Source organism: Zonotrichia leucophrys, chromosome 27 (assembly GCF_028769735.1).
Source record: "Zonotrichia leucophrys gambelii isolate GWCS_2022_RI chromosome 27, RI_Zleu_2.0, whole genome shotgun sequence".
Lineage (NCBI taxonomy): Eukaryota > Metazoa > Chordata > Aves > Passeriformes > Passerellidae > Zonotrichia > Zonotrichia leucophrys.
The window spans coordinates 35,325-48,501 of record NC_088196.1 but is presented as its reverse complement, the minus strand read 5'-3'; positions in this window follow the sequence as shown (position 1 = coordinate 48,501).

Genomic DNA, 13,177 nt, shown 5'->3' with positions numbered 1-13,177 from the left:
TACTAATTCTTGAGGTTCAGATGCTGCCCTGAGAAGTTTTTTGGACCAAACGTTCCAATTCAATGAGGGGTTGTTTCCAATGTCAATTCCACCTGGCCTACCATTGGATTGTTTTTTGACCAAATGCAACTCTTTCACTTGGCCTGTTAAATAAACAGGTTCTTTCCACTTCTCCCCCAGGAAATTTTTCCCAAATGCAGTGGGGGGAGAGGCTGCATGTGTTGGCTTTCTGCAAGAGCCCCTTTTGGAGGTTTTCCCCCAAATTTGCCCTAAAATTTGAGAGAAACCCTAAAACCCTAAAAGGACAGCCCAAACCCACCAGGCAAGTGGAGGAGAAGCCATCGGCTCCCAGCCGTGCTGCTGCTGTGTTCTGGCCTGGCTGCTGAGATCCTGGCCCTGCCCCAGAGCAGCCCATCCTGACACAGCCCCAGCGCAGCCGCTGCAGAAACCTTCATCGTAAAACAGCTGCGGCCACAAGAGCTGTGCCCCTCTGGGGCTCCATGGATGGACATCCCAGCTTAGTTCTGCTCTCAGAAGAGGTTTTGGTTCAGCAGCTGAATCCAGCACCTGCTTCCTTCCCATGAGCTCAGGACACATGTCAAGAGAGCAAGAGGTTTAGGCTAAACACATCTTGACTTCTGCACTTTCAGCTTAAAAGACACTTGAGTCCAATTGAATTGGTTCAGGTCATTGTTTCCTCTTGCATGATGTTCTCCATGCCAGCTGTGTCCTGGCAGAAAGGAAAGAGTGCTTGTGAAGAGTTGGCAAAGAATGGCTTTTGCCTAGGAAGAGAGAAATGAAGGGCTGAGCTGGGATCAGAGATGGTTTGCAGTGTCCTGATCCTCCCCCTACCTTCCTCCGAACTGGTGAGGGGACATCAGGTCTAGCCCATCTCCAGGAGGAACCCAGGTCTAGCCTGGCTCCGGAGAGACACCAGGTCTACCCCTGCCACCGCAGACGGCAGCAAACGGCCTCCCTCGCACCGCGCTCCCGGCAATGGCAGAGCTGCCGCCGCCGCCTGCGCAGCCAAGTCCCAGGCCCGTGTCTCGGACCTGGGAGCCGCGCGGAGGAGAGCGCCAAGGCGGGACCGCGCTGGGCCCCTGTCGGCCCCGGCCCGCCGAGGGAGACCTCGGCGCAGGAGGAGGAGGAGGCGGAGCGCGCCCGCTGGCCGGAGCGGCGGGCCGGCCGCTGGTGCGAGAGAGAGAGCGACAAAAGATTGTGTGGAGGGCTGATTGTCAATAGATGGCAGCGAGGGAGCTGCTGTGCTCCGTCCGAAAGCCTGCGCCAGAATCAGGTGGTTTAGGAATTATTTAATCCGGGTGCTCCAGGATGATGCGGTCCGCGACGGGGCAGAGGCGGCCCCGGCGCTGGCCGGCCCCGCGGTGCCAACCTCCTACGGTGACGCAGCCAGAGGTGGCCGACAACAGCGACCCCTTGGTGAACTTGCGCAGCCGGCCGCGACAACAGGTCTACCCGGCACCTGCTGAAATTGGACTGTCCCGCCGGAGCGAGGTAGACCTGTTGTCCCCGGCCAGCGCCCGCCACCAGGGGGCAAGGCCGACCTCCGGCGGCCCCGGAGCCGGGGTAGACCTGGTGTCCCGCAGCAGCAAGGTAGACCTGGTTTCCCGCCGGTGCCAGGGTAGACCTGGCGTCCCGCCAGAGCCGGGGTAGACCTGTGCTACCCAGCCAGCGCCCGCCACAAGGGGGCAAGGCCGACGCCCGGCGGCCCCGGAGCCGGGGTAGACCTGGTGTCCCGCCGGTGCTGGGGTAGACCTGGTGTCTCCGGCCAGCGCCCACCACCAGAGGGAAAGGCTGACTCCCGGCAGCTATGGAGCCGGGGTAGACCTGTTGTCCCCTGCAGCTGGGGTAGACCTGTTGTTTTGTTTGCTTGCTCAATTGTGCCTGTCTTCTGCACCTGAATCATCTGCTGCAAGAATGAGCTACAGGTGCACAGCCTGAAAGGCCAAGAGGGGCATGAGAGCTCCTTGATGCCCTTGAGCATGCTGACGGGGAGCCCAGGGACATTGCCATGTGGATCTCAGCATCCAAGCAAGTGTGCCTGAGTGGAGAATTTTGCCCTCAGTGCTGCCCTGAATCCAAGTGTCCCAGGTGAGCTGTGGCACTGGGGCACATCCAGGAAACACTGCCGGGCCCCCCAGAGCCCCAGTGAGGCGGGGGAGCCTGGCCCGCCCCATGGCATGTGCCCGGGCAGTTGAGATGCTGGGGATCAGGGTGCACTTCAGCCCAGCCTTTGGCAGCAGGGACACAGCTGCCAGTGCCAGGAGAGCCTCCTGCTCCTCTCCTGGCCCAGCATGACGGGAAGGAGAGAGTGGTGCTGCCAGAACTAATGCACAGCCCCAGTTAAGCAGGGCATTCATTTCTTGATCTTGGCAATGGATAGAGTGTGGAGCAGGGGGTGCCCACAGGGGATGGGTCTGTGCAGGACCTGGGGCAGCTGCAGACTGTCTCCCTGTCATTTTCTCCTGCCAGGCAGCGCGTCCAGCTCCTAAGCAGGAACATGCACGCATGCTGAGTGATTCCCTCCCTGCACAGCCAGTGCCCATCAGCTTTGGGCCAAGGCTGCCCAGCTGCCAACACCATGACACGCAGAGGTTCAACAGACAGAATCTGCCTTGCCTCTAAAGGCCTATTCTGCTGCAAACCTCCACTCTCCACAATGTCCCTTTTGCCACAACAGCTTCTGTTTCTTCACTTCCCAATCCTCCATGCTTCCACAAGTCTCACCAAGTTGTCATGCTAGAGTCGGTTGTCATCTCTCTCTTCCTGCTGGCTGCAAGGACCTCTTTGTTGCTGAGGGAAAGGTGAGTGACTTGTGGAGATGGAGTCTGAAGTTGCATTCTGCTGCAGGGCTGTTACGGTCTGACTGCTGCTGCTTTAGGATGGCCAGGTGCTTAGGCCATTTGCCAGGTAGCTGAGTCAGTCTTTTCTTTTCTCACCTGAGGCATGCAAAGCTGAGAAGATGAGAAAGACTTTCTCCAAGGGGTGACTGCCCTCCAAGGGGAAAGCGGGGAGGAGGAGATCAAGTGCATCCCTGTGCCAGGCACACCTTGGCTTCCATGCTGTGGGCACAAGAAGCAAGGCTCTGAGCTGGCTTGAACGCAGCCAGCACAGCTCCTGCACACTCTGGCTGCGCACAGCTGCTGACAGCTCCTGGGAAAGGGCATTTACATTTACATCTTCTTTCTGCTGGGCTTGGAGAATCCCTGTGCCAGTGAGGTGAGCGGGTTCAGCCCATCATCTTGACAGAAGAAGTCAGAGCACAGAAGGGCAGTATTGTTTCTTCTCTATAAAATTCTTTGTCTGGCCTGCCAAGGTCCAATCAGCAGGTTAGACAGAGGCACTCTGGCTGCCCTCAGGGTGGTGGTATCTTTTTATACTAAGAACTACATGTACAATATTTACAATTACGTTCCAAGACCTATCACCTATGTTAGACAGTGAGCTTCTACTCTAAACGAATCCAAAAGTGCCACCATAACAGCAGAAGTTGGCGGCCAAGAAGAAGAAGGAGGAGGAAGACTGGACACACCCAGATTCCTCCACCTTGCTTCTCCCATCCCCAAAAATTTATTTTTCACCCCATTGACAAACTATTATTTTACTTAGAATTTCGTAGCTTTCAGATCCTCATAGAAGGTTGGTATTTTTTTTTTTGCATGGGTCATAACCAAAGTCACAGTGTCTTGGGCTCTGTGCCAAGGTCTCTGAGCCCCCCGGGCAGGGCCTGGAGCCCTCCAGGGCAGTCAGAGGAATTTCCTGGGTTGTGACACTTACCAGGAACTCTGTGTGGGGATTTGCATCCCTTGTCAATAACACGAAGAAAAATAATTTAAATGATGCCTTCACTTACACCAGGGATCTTGCCTTGAGTCCCTGAAGGTCTAAAGTTGAGGTTCTCCGTGAAAATTCCTCAGTGCTGGCTGGAGATCTGTGGATTCATTGAAGCTCTAGGCTGATCTTCTGGCTGGCTCTCCAATTTACTGCCACAAAATCTCCAAAATGTTGGAACACAACTCCTTAACACTGATTTGGTTTAAAAAGGCATAATTTATTCAGGCCTGAGGTCACACAAAGGATACTCCTAACCATTCATGCACACATGATTTTGCAAATAAGCAATTTACACATTACAACTTACCCATTTACCAGTAAGCCCAGATTCAGTCCTTGTTTTGTCTATTCCTACATTCTTGAGCCAGATGTCTTCTTCTTCTCTTCCAACTGTTCTTGCTGGGAAAGCAGTTTTTGTGTGCCTTGTTTCTCTGTTCACAGGCACAGTGAAAACTAAATTAATTCCTTTGCTGTCACATAGCATGGAAGCCTCTCTCCAGCTTCGTTCCCTGAGCACTTGTGCTCCTGCAGAACCACCCTGATAATGGACCTCCGTGTGTTGGACATGGTGGCCTCACCTTGACGTGGCCAACACTCACCTGGACAGGCTCCTGGCAGGTGTCCAGGGTGACGTGGCAGCACGCAGTGCTCCCGTTGGTGGTGAAGGACGTCCTCATCTGGGACATGTGGCTGTAGGTGTCCTCCAAGCTGCCCAGATGAACTTTGAGCAGGGACCAGGCCCAGCTCCATGGCAAAGGGGTTGTAGTCCAGGGGGCTGGAGAAGAAGATGGCCATGGTGAAGGTGGTGGCCTCATAGACCGGGACTCCACAACAGTCGCGGAACAGGGGGCTGGAGAGGTGGCAGGTGTCAGAGGAGCCTGGGGGCACAGGGGGGCTGGGGGGGACGAAGCTGTGCCCGCTGTAGAACTAGGTCCTGGGGAGGAGAAATGGGGCTATGTTATCAGGGAAGCATGGTGAGACCACCAGTGCCACAGACATTTTTTAATGAAAAACCCTTTCTTTAGGATTTTTCCTCTTGAGAAGCTGAGAGGCCTCAGGAACAAAATGTAAACAACGATTATCTGCTGCTGTGGGATGCAACAGGTGGATCTGTGATTGGTCTCATGTGGTTGTTACTAATTAATGGCCAATCACAGTCAGCTGGCTCGGACTCTCTTTCCAAGACAGAAGCTTTTGTTATCATTCCTTTTTTTTTCTATTCTTAGCTAGCCTTCTGATGAAATCTTTTCTTCTATTCTTTTAGTATCGTTTTAATATAACATATATCATAAAATAATAAATCAAGCCTTCTGAAACATGGAGTCAGATCCTTGTCTCTTCCCTCATCCTGAGACCCCTGTAAACATGGTCACACACCAGGAGATCATTGTGGAGCAAGTGGTGGGTGGTAGAACCAGCAGGAGACAGTCTCACCAGCACTGGGAGGTGCTGGGGGCACTGGGAGGTGATGGGAGCAGTGCTGGGAGGCACTGAGAGCACTGGGAGGTAATGGGAGCACTGTTGGGGGGCACTGAGAGCACTGGGAGGTGCTGGGGGCACTGCTGGGAGGTGCTGGGAGCACTGGCGGACAAGTAAGAGATGGACCAAGCTCTAGGAGATGCTCCCATCGTGGGATGATGACCCCACACTCTGGTGGTGTTTGCAGGGGTCTCAGAATGAGGGAAGAGATGAGAATCTTGACTTTATGTTTCAGAAGGCTGATTTATTATTTTATGATAAATATTATATAAAAATAAAATTATATATTAGGAGTTACTAAAAGAATAGAAGAAAAGATTTCATCAGAAAGCTAGCAAAGAATAGAAAATTATAGAATGATAATAAAATCTTGTGACTGATTAGAGAGTCCGAGATAGCTGGATGTGATTAGCTGTTAATTAAAAACAAGGACATGAGGCCAATCAAAGATGCACTTGTTGCATTCTACAGCAGCAAATAATTATTTTATTATATATATTATATTAAAAGAAAATGATATATTAAGAGTTACTAAAAGAATGAAAGAAAATATTTCATCAGAAAGCTAGCGAATCATAGAATAGAATTATAAAATCTTGTGACTGACAAGAGAGTCTGAGACAGCTGGACTGTGATTAGTTATTAAATAAAAACAACTACATGAGACCAATCAAAGATGCACTTGTTGCATTCTACAGCAGTAAATAATTATTGTTTATATTTCGTTTTTGAAGTCTCTCAACTTCTCAAGAGAAAAAGTCTTAATGAAAAGATTTTTCATAAAATATGTGTGCGACACCACCCTGTCCTGGTTTGGAATGGGAGGAAAATTCAGGGAACTGATGCAAAGCTTTCTGTGTAACTGACAGGCTGCTGAACCACTGAGAAGCTGGGCACAACTCTGTGAAACACACATGTTAAAAACCAAAAACCCCCAAAACTCTCTCTTTCCTTTCCAAACAACAAAAAAGCAGCAAAGCCCAACCTCAACCGCCATCTCAGCCAAACCAAGCCAAACAGCATCACTGTGATATTTTATGGAAAATCCCCTCACCGGGATTTCTTCTCCTGGGAAACTGGGAAGCTTCAGCTTCTCCCTGTTTTGCTGCTTTGGAATGTGATTTGGAGAATTGTTTACCCAGCATGTGAATTGTTTTTAATTAATGACCAATCCCAGTCCAGCTGTGTCAGGACTCTGGTCAGTCATGGGTTTTTATTATTCATTCTTTTCCAGCCTTCTGATGTATCCTTTCTCTTTCTTCAGTATAGTTTTAGGATATACTTTCTTTTAATATAATATTGAGGGAACCCATGAAATTGCTCTGGCTGCCCTGGAGGGCTCCAGCCCCTGCCCGGGGGGCTCAGAGCCCTTGGCACAGAGCCCAAGACCCCTGTGCCTTTGACTTAGCCTTTGGAAAAAACAATTACCAACCTTATATGAAGAAGACAAGAAAGTTTAGGTAGAATAATAGTTAGTTTGTCACTGGGTGAAAAATAGTTTTTTGAGATTTTTAGAATGGGAGCTTGAAATCCCAAGATAGAAGAATTTAAGCCTTGTCCTCCTTCCTTCCTCCCTTCCTCCATTTTTTAAGTGATGCTAGCACTTTTAAGATTAGTTTAGAGAAAAAACTGATTGTCTAACATAGATAATAAGTATTGAGAAGTTATTGTAAATAGTGTACACATAGTTTTTAGTAGAAAAAGATAACATCGCCCCAAGGACAGGCAGTGTGCCTCAACCCAACCTGCCAGACAGACTTCAGTGAGTCAAAAAAAGAATTTTACAGATAAAAAAACCAATAAAGAACCTTAAGAACAAGAATAGAAGAGTTCTTACTCTTTCTTCAACTGCTGGGCTGGGAAAAGAGACTTTCTAACACATCTTGGGGGCACTGTGACCAGCAGAGATTCTGAGATAATAGAATATCATAAAATAATAAATCAGCCTTGTGAGAACATGGAGTCAAATTCAGCATAATGTTAACCCTTACACTGCCTCAGTCCTCCCTCAAATAGGAAAAAAACTCCAAAATACCAACATATAAAAGAACTGCAAAAAGCCATCAAAGTCGGTGTAGAAAAAGTTAAGTCCCAAAAAACAAAGAAAAATAAATGCCTTGTTTCTTAGAGCTGAAATCCTTTTATAAGTTATAAAGAGAAGACTCTTTTTCCTTATAGTACATAAAACTATAAAGAGATAAAAGGATGATAAAAGATTGTTCAAATTGATATCAAACAAAAGCCTCCATGTTAAAAAAAACAAATGCTAAAATAGCTGTAATCCCATATAAAGTTAAACAGAAAAAAAGAGTAGACCTTTGCTTCCAAAGAAAAGAAAATCTCTATTCCCAAAAATAAAAAATGGACAGTAAAGAGAACTTTTGCCTTTAAACAACTCATCTTTAAAACAACACCCCATAAATCAACATAACCCATCAACAAGCTATAAAAAATGCTTAGAACAATAAGAAAAACATAATAGCAACATTCCCCAAAGAACTGCTGTTCGTAACAAAATAAGAGCCACAAAAAACATGTTTTCTTTCCTCTTACGAAAAAGTCTCCATAACCTTAACAAAAAATACTACTTGCCCTCAATAAACTAAAGAAAAACTACTTTAAAAGTCATAAACTAACTAAAAGTCTTAAATGTAATTTTTTACATTATCAGTGAGGAAGAAAAGTTGTGAGAAGAGGAAAAGTGTTCTAAAAGGCTTGTTTTCATTCTTTCTTACTACTTTTTTCATTTTAATTACCTCTAATAAAATTTTCTTTATACCCTCCTGAACTTTTAAACCTGCCTTACCTTTCTCCTAATCCCACCTCACAACAAAAAGTGCATCAGTAATCAGCCAACACCAAACCTATCACATTCTTAAGTACATCAGCCAAAAATCTTCAAATTAAAAAAATCTTAAATTAGCAAACCTAAACCACAACACAAAATTAGTATTTCCACCCAATTTCAAACTAAAACCACCACACATCCTGCACTCCAGGGGCTCTCCTGCACCTTCCCCTCACCTGGGGTTCTCCAGGGTGACATTCCGGGTGCTGTTGGATATCTGGATCTCCACGGTCCTCTCCAGGAAATTCCACATCTTGGCATGCAATTGGCTGCTCCAGGGGACAGAATCTACTCCTCCAGTCCGGGGTGTCCTCAGCTCTGGAATTTTCTCAGCTCTGGAGTCTCCTTGAATCCGTGATCTTCTCATTCCAAGGTCTCCTCCTCAGCTCCAGAGTTTCTTTGCTCCAGAATCTTCCTCTTGGATCCAGGATCTTTTCCTCAGCTCTGGAGTGTCTCCTTGGATTCAGAATCTTCTCAGCTCTGGCATCTTGTTCCTGTCTCTGGAAATTTTCTGGATGCGGAATCTCTTCAGATCCGGAATCCTCTCAGATTCGGTGTCTCTTTGGATCCAGGGTCTCCTCAGCACTGAAATCTTCTCAGCTCTGGGGTTTCCTCAGTCCCGGGCTCTCCTCAGCTCTGGGGTGTCTCCTTGGATTCAGAATCTTCTCAGCTCTGGAATCTTGTTCCTGTCTCTGGAAATTTCTTGGATCCACAATCTCTTTGCATCTGGAATTTTCTCAGATTGGGTGTCTCTTTGGATCCAGGGTCTCCTCAGCACTGAAATCTCAGCTGTGGTGTTTCCTCTGTCCCAGGCTCTCCTCAGCACTCCTTGGATCCAGAATCTCCACCTTGGTCTCCCTGGATCCAGGTAGACCCTGGATCCAGCATCTCCAGCCCAGCCCCCAAATTTCCCTGTGGCGTCCCCCTCTGAGCACCTTCTGGGTCTCCATTGGTGCTGGGAATGTCCTGGGGCAGGCAAATCCCTCCCCTGGCTGGAAAAATCCTAAATTACAACTTCCTGGTGGTTAAACAGAACCAACTTCCTGGTGGTGAATCCAGGGCAAAATCCCCCAGGGCCTGGCACCTTTAGCTGGGGTAACTGGTTTAACTGGCTGAATTGTCTAATTGATTTCTCTAATTTATGTAATTTAATCCAGTCTATCTAACTCAGCTGGTTGAAATGTTTTAAATTATTTAAATGGTTCCACAATGAGTCTATAACTGGTTTAATTCGTTCATCTAATTGAACGAGTTTAACTGTTTATCTAGTTAAACTGGTTCAATTGTCTCACTGCCTGAACTGGTCTAAGTGGTGTAGCAGACCAGAGTGGGGGTGATTTGTGAAAAAAAGACTCCACAACTTGTAAAAGTTGTAAAGCTGGAATTATTTATTTCATTGCTGGACATGCTTCCCAAGGATATGAGCACCCCCAAAATTCCTGAGTCTACTTTATCCCCTAATGTTGCATTTGCATAATGTTGCATTTGCATAAAATCATGACTATGTATTAAACGTATCAATTTTATGAGCCTGTACAGTTTTTCAGTCCCATAGTTGTAATGTGGTGTTTATAACCCAGATTCAGTTTTTCTGTTTGCTTCAGTCTCAAAGTCAGCAGGGAGCCTCTTCTCATCTCTCTTCAGCTTTTCTTTCTTGTCACATTCCTATTTTCTGAAAAATCCCTTCACCCAGAATTTTTCTCCTGAGAAGCTGAGAAGCCTCAGAGAAAAAAGAAAACAATAATTATCTGACTTGCTTCTCCAATGTTTTGCTGCTTTGGGATGTGTTTGGAGATTGTTTATCCAACAGGTGATTCATTGTTTTCATGTGAATTGTTTTGACTTATTGGCCAATCAATGTCAAGCTGTGCTGGGGCTCTGGAAAGAGTCACAGGTTTTCATTATTATCTTTTTAGCATTCAGTATGTATCCTTTCTGTGTTCTTTGGTATAGTTTAGTATAGTATTCTTTAATATAATATAGTATTATAAAATAATAAATTAGCCTTCTGAGAACATGGAGACACATTCATCATTCCTGACCTGCAAATACAATATTTTCTGAGTAGCCTCAAGTCTCCTTTGTTCTCTCTCTGCAGGCCTTTTGGTGAGCACACAAGTTAAAAGACTAAAGAAAAAAAATCCAAAATTGCTTTCTACCTTGAGTTAAATTTCCAATCCCCTGTTTCATTCCCCCCTTTTCTAGAAACAAGTAAATTATTTTACTTAGTACAAATTTCTACGATAATAGGTGTCCCTTAATGCTTTGCCATGTACATTTGCTAATGAGGTCAATACTGCTATTTGCTGCAGTATTCTCCAATTCCAAATTACCACTATAAAAGATAACCCTGAACTCACCCTAGCTAATACCAATAAATCTGTAAGGCTGCCAACAAGAGTCTCCTTGGTTCCACAGTGTTACAATGGACCCTTTGCTCCATGACGTTCACTAGTGTAATATGGACAGCTTGATTCCATGAGGTTGTGTAGTGTAATCTCCTTGGTTCTGCAGCCCTGCTGTGGCTGCTGTGTAACAATGGACCTGTGGTACCATGAGGTTCCATAGTGTCACCATGGTCCCTTTGGTTCCACAAGGCCTTGCTGTGCCACAATGGCCCCTTGGTGCCATGAGGTTCTGTACTGTCAACAGTGATCTCTTTGGCTCCCCAGTGTCACAATGGCCCCTTGGTTCCATGGGGTGCCTGGCTTCCCACAGCCCCTCACAGACCCTTATGGCCCCTCATGGCCCCTCACAGCCCCTCACAGCTCCCTCATGGTTCCCCATGGTCCCTTATGGCCCCTCATGGCCCCTTACAGCTCATGGCCCTTCATGGCCCCTCACAGCCTCTCACAGCTCATGGTGCCTCATGGCCCCTCACAGCCCCTCATGGCTCCCTCACAGGCACTTATGGCTCCTCATGGCCCCTCATAGCCCCTCATGGCTCCCTCACAGTTCCCCATTGCCCCTCATGGCCCCTCACAACCTCTCACAGCTCATGGCTCCTCACAGACCCTCATGGTCCCCCATGGCCCCTCATAGTTCTCCATGGCTCCTCATGGTTCCCCGTGGCCTCTCACGGCTCCTCATGGCCTCTCATAGTTCCCCATGGCCCCTCACGGCCCCTCACAGCTCATGGCCCCTCATGGCTCCCTCACAGCTCCCCAAGATCCCTCACAGCCCCTCACTGTGGATGCCATGCGACAGAGATAAACAGCAAGCGTTTCTCACAACAGGTTGTGAGAAGTTTTAGGCAGTTGTAAGGATGTGAGAACTTGTTCTTCTACTTCATCTTTCTCTTCTTCTCAAGGACGGTGTGTAAAGAATGTGTTTTTGTTAACTAGCCAATCAAATAGAACATCTCGTATCACTCTATAAAAAACCTGACGGTTCTCTTGAATAAAACCTACTTTTACTCTTTCTGCAATACTGCCTCCTGCTTGTTCCTGCGTCATTCTCCGCACAAAAGTGACACCTCACAGCCCCTCATGGCCCCTCACGGCCCCAGGCGTGAGGCAGCTCCGGCCCCGCCATTGGCGCTGCTCTTTGCTGCCCGCCAATGGCGCCCCGAGTCTTTGGTGTCGTCATCGGTCGCCGGGCAAAGGGAGGCCTGGGGGTGAGGTGCCCCAGGCTGGCCCGGAATGGGGTCTGGGGTCCTCGGGCTTATGGAAACGGGGGATCCAGGGGCTGGGAGAGGAGGATACCCGGGAAAGGGGGTGCAGGGTGTGTCGGGGACGAATAAGGGGGTGCAGGGGGTCCTGCAGCTGGGGAACGAGATGCGGGGGATCCCAGTGCCCAGGAATGGGCATTCAAGGGAGTCCCCGGGAGGCTCCCCAAAACCCCTCCCGGGGGGCAGCAGGAGCTGACTCAGGAGCTCTGGGCAGAGAAAAGGGGGTGACCCCCGCTTGGGGGGCACATGGGGGACTCACACACGGTCCCGGGGACCCCCCTCACCTTATCCCGCAGGGGAGGCAGAGCCCCAGCCCGGGCAGACGAAGCCCCCGAGCCCCGGCAGCATCCCGGGGGCGCGTGCGGGGCCGGGAGGGGCAGGATCCGGGAAACGGCGGCGGCTGCCGGGGGCCGCGGGTGCCTGGGAACCGAGAACGCGACGGCGGCGTTTGTGACAGCGGCGCCGCCTCAGTTGCCTGAGAACGCGGCCCTGGCTGGGTGTGCGCAGCCTGGGCTCCTACAGGTGGCTTCCCTGGGCGATTCGCAAAGGGAATTGTTCGTGGAGCATTGGTCTCCTGAAAGAATTCCTACACCCGCAGAGTATTGGCCTCTGCAAAAGGTTCCTGAATTTCCTTTGAAGGTAAAGATTAACTCAAGTTGAACGTTTTGGTTTTGTCTCATCTGCACTCTGAGAGAGAATGGCAAAGGGAAATACAGGATGGGATAATGCCCGTCCTCTGGTGCAGCAGTTCAGTGGTATGCACTGTCACAGACATGTTTTATGAAAAATCCTGTGCTTGGGATTTTTTCTCCTGAGAAGCTGGAGGCCTCAGGAACAAAATGTAAACAATGATTATCTGCTGCTGTGGAATGCAATAGGTGGATCTGTGATTGGTCTCATGTGGTTGTTTCTAGTTAATGGCCAGTCACCGTCAGCTGGCTCAGACGCTCTGTCCAAGACAGAAGCTTTTGTTATTATTCCATTTCTTTTCCATTCTTAGCTAGCCTTCTGATGAAATCCTTTCTTCTCTTCTTTTAGTATGGTTTTACTATAATATATATCATAAAATAATAAATCAAGAGTCAGATCCTTCCTTATCTCTTCCCTCATCCTAAGACCCCTGTGAACACCACCACAATGCCCAGCTGAGTGGATGAACAGTATATGCTCTACTGATTGTGCTTTTTTTTGCACTGGAGAAATGCAACATTTTCTAAATGTACTGGTCTATACATTTTTTTTGTCTATAGTGATTGCTTAAACTGCTTAAAGGTGAATGAGTTCTGTTCAAGTTTCAGTGGGTTGTTATCATCTGGTTATTGAAGTGA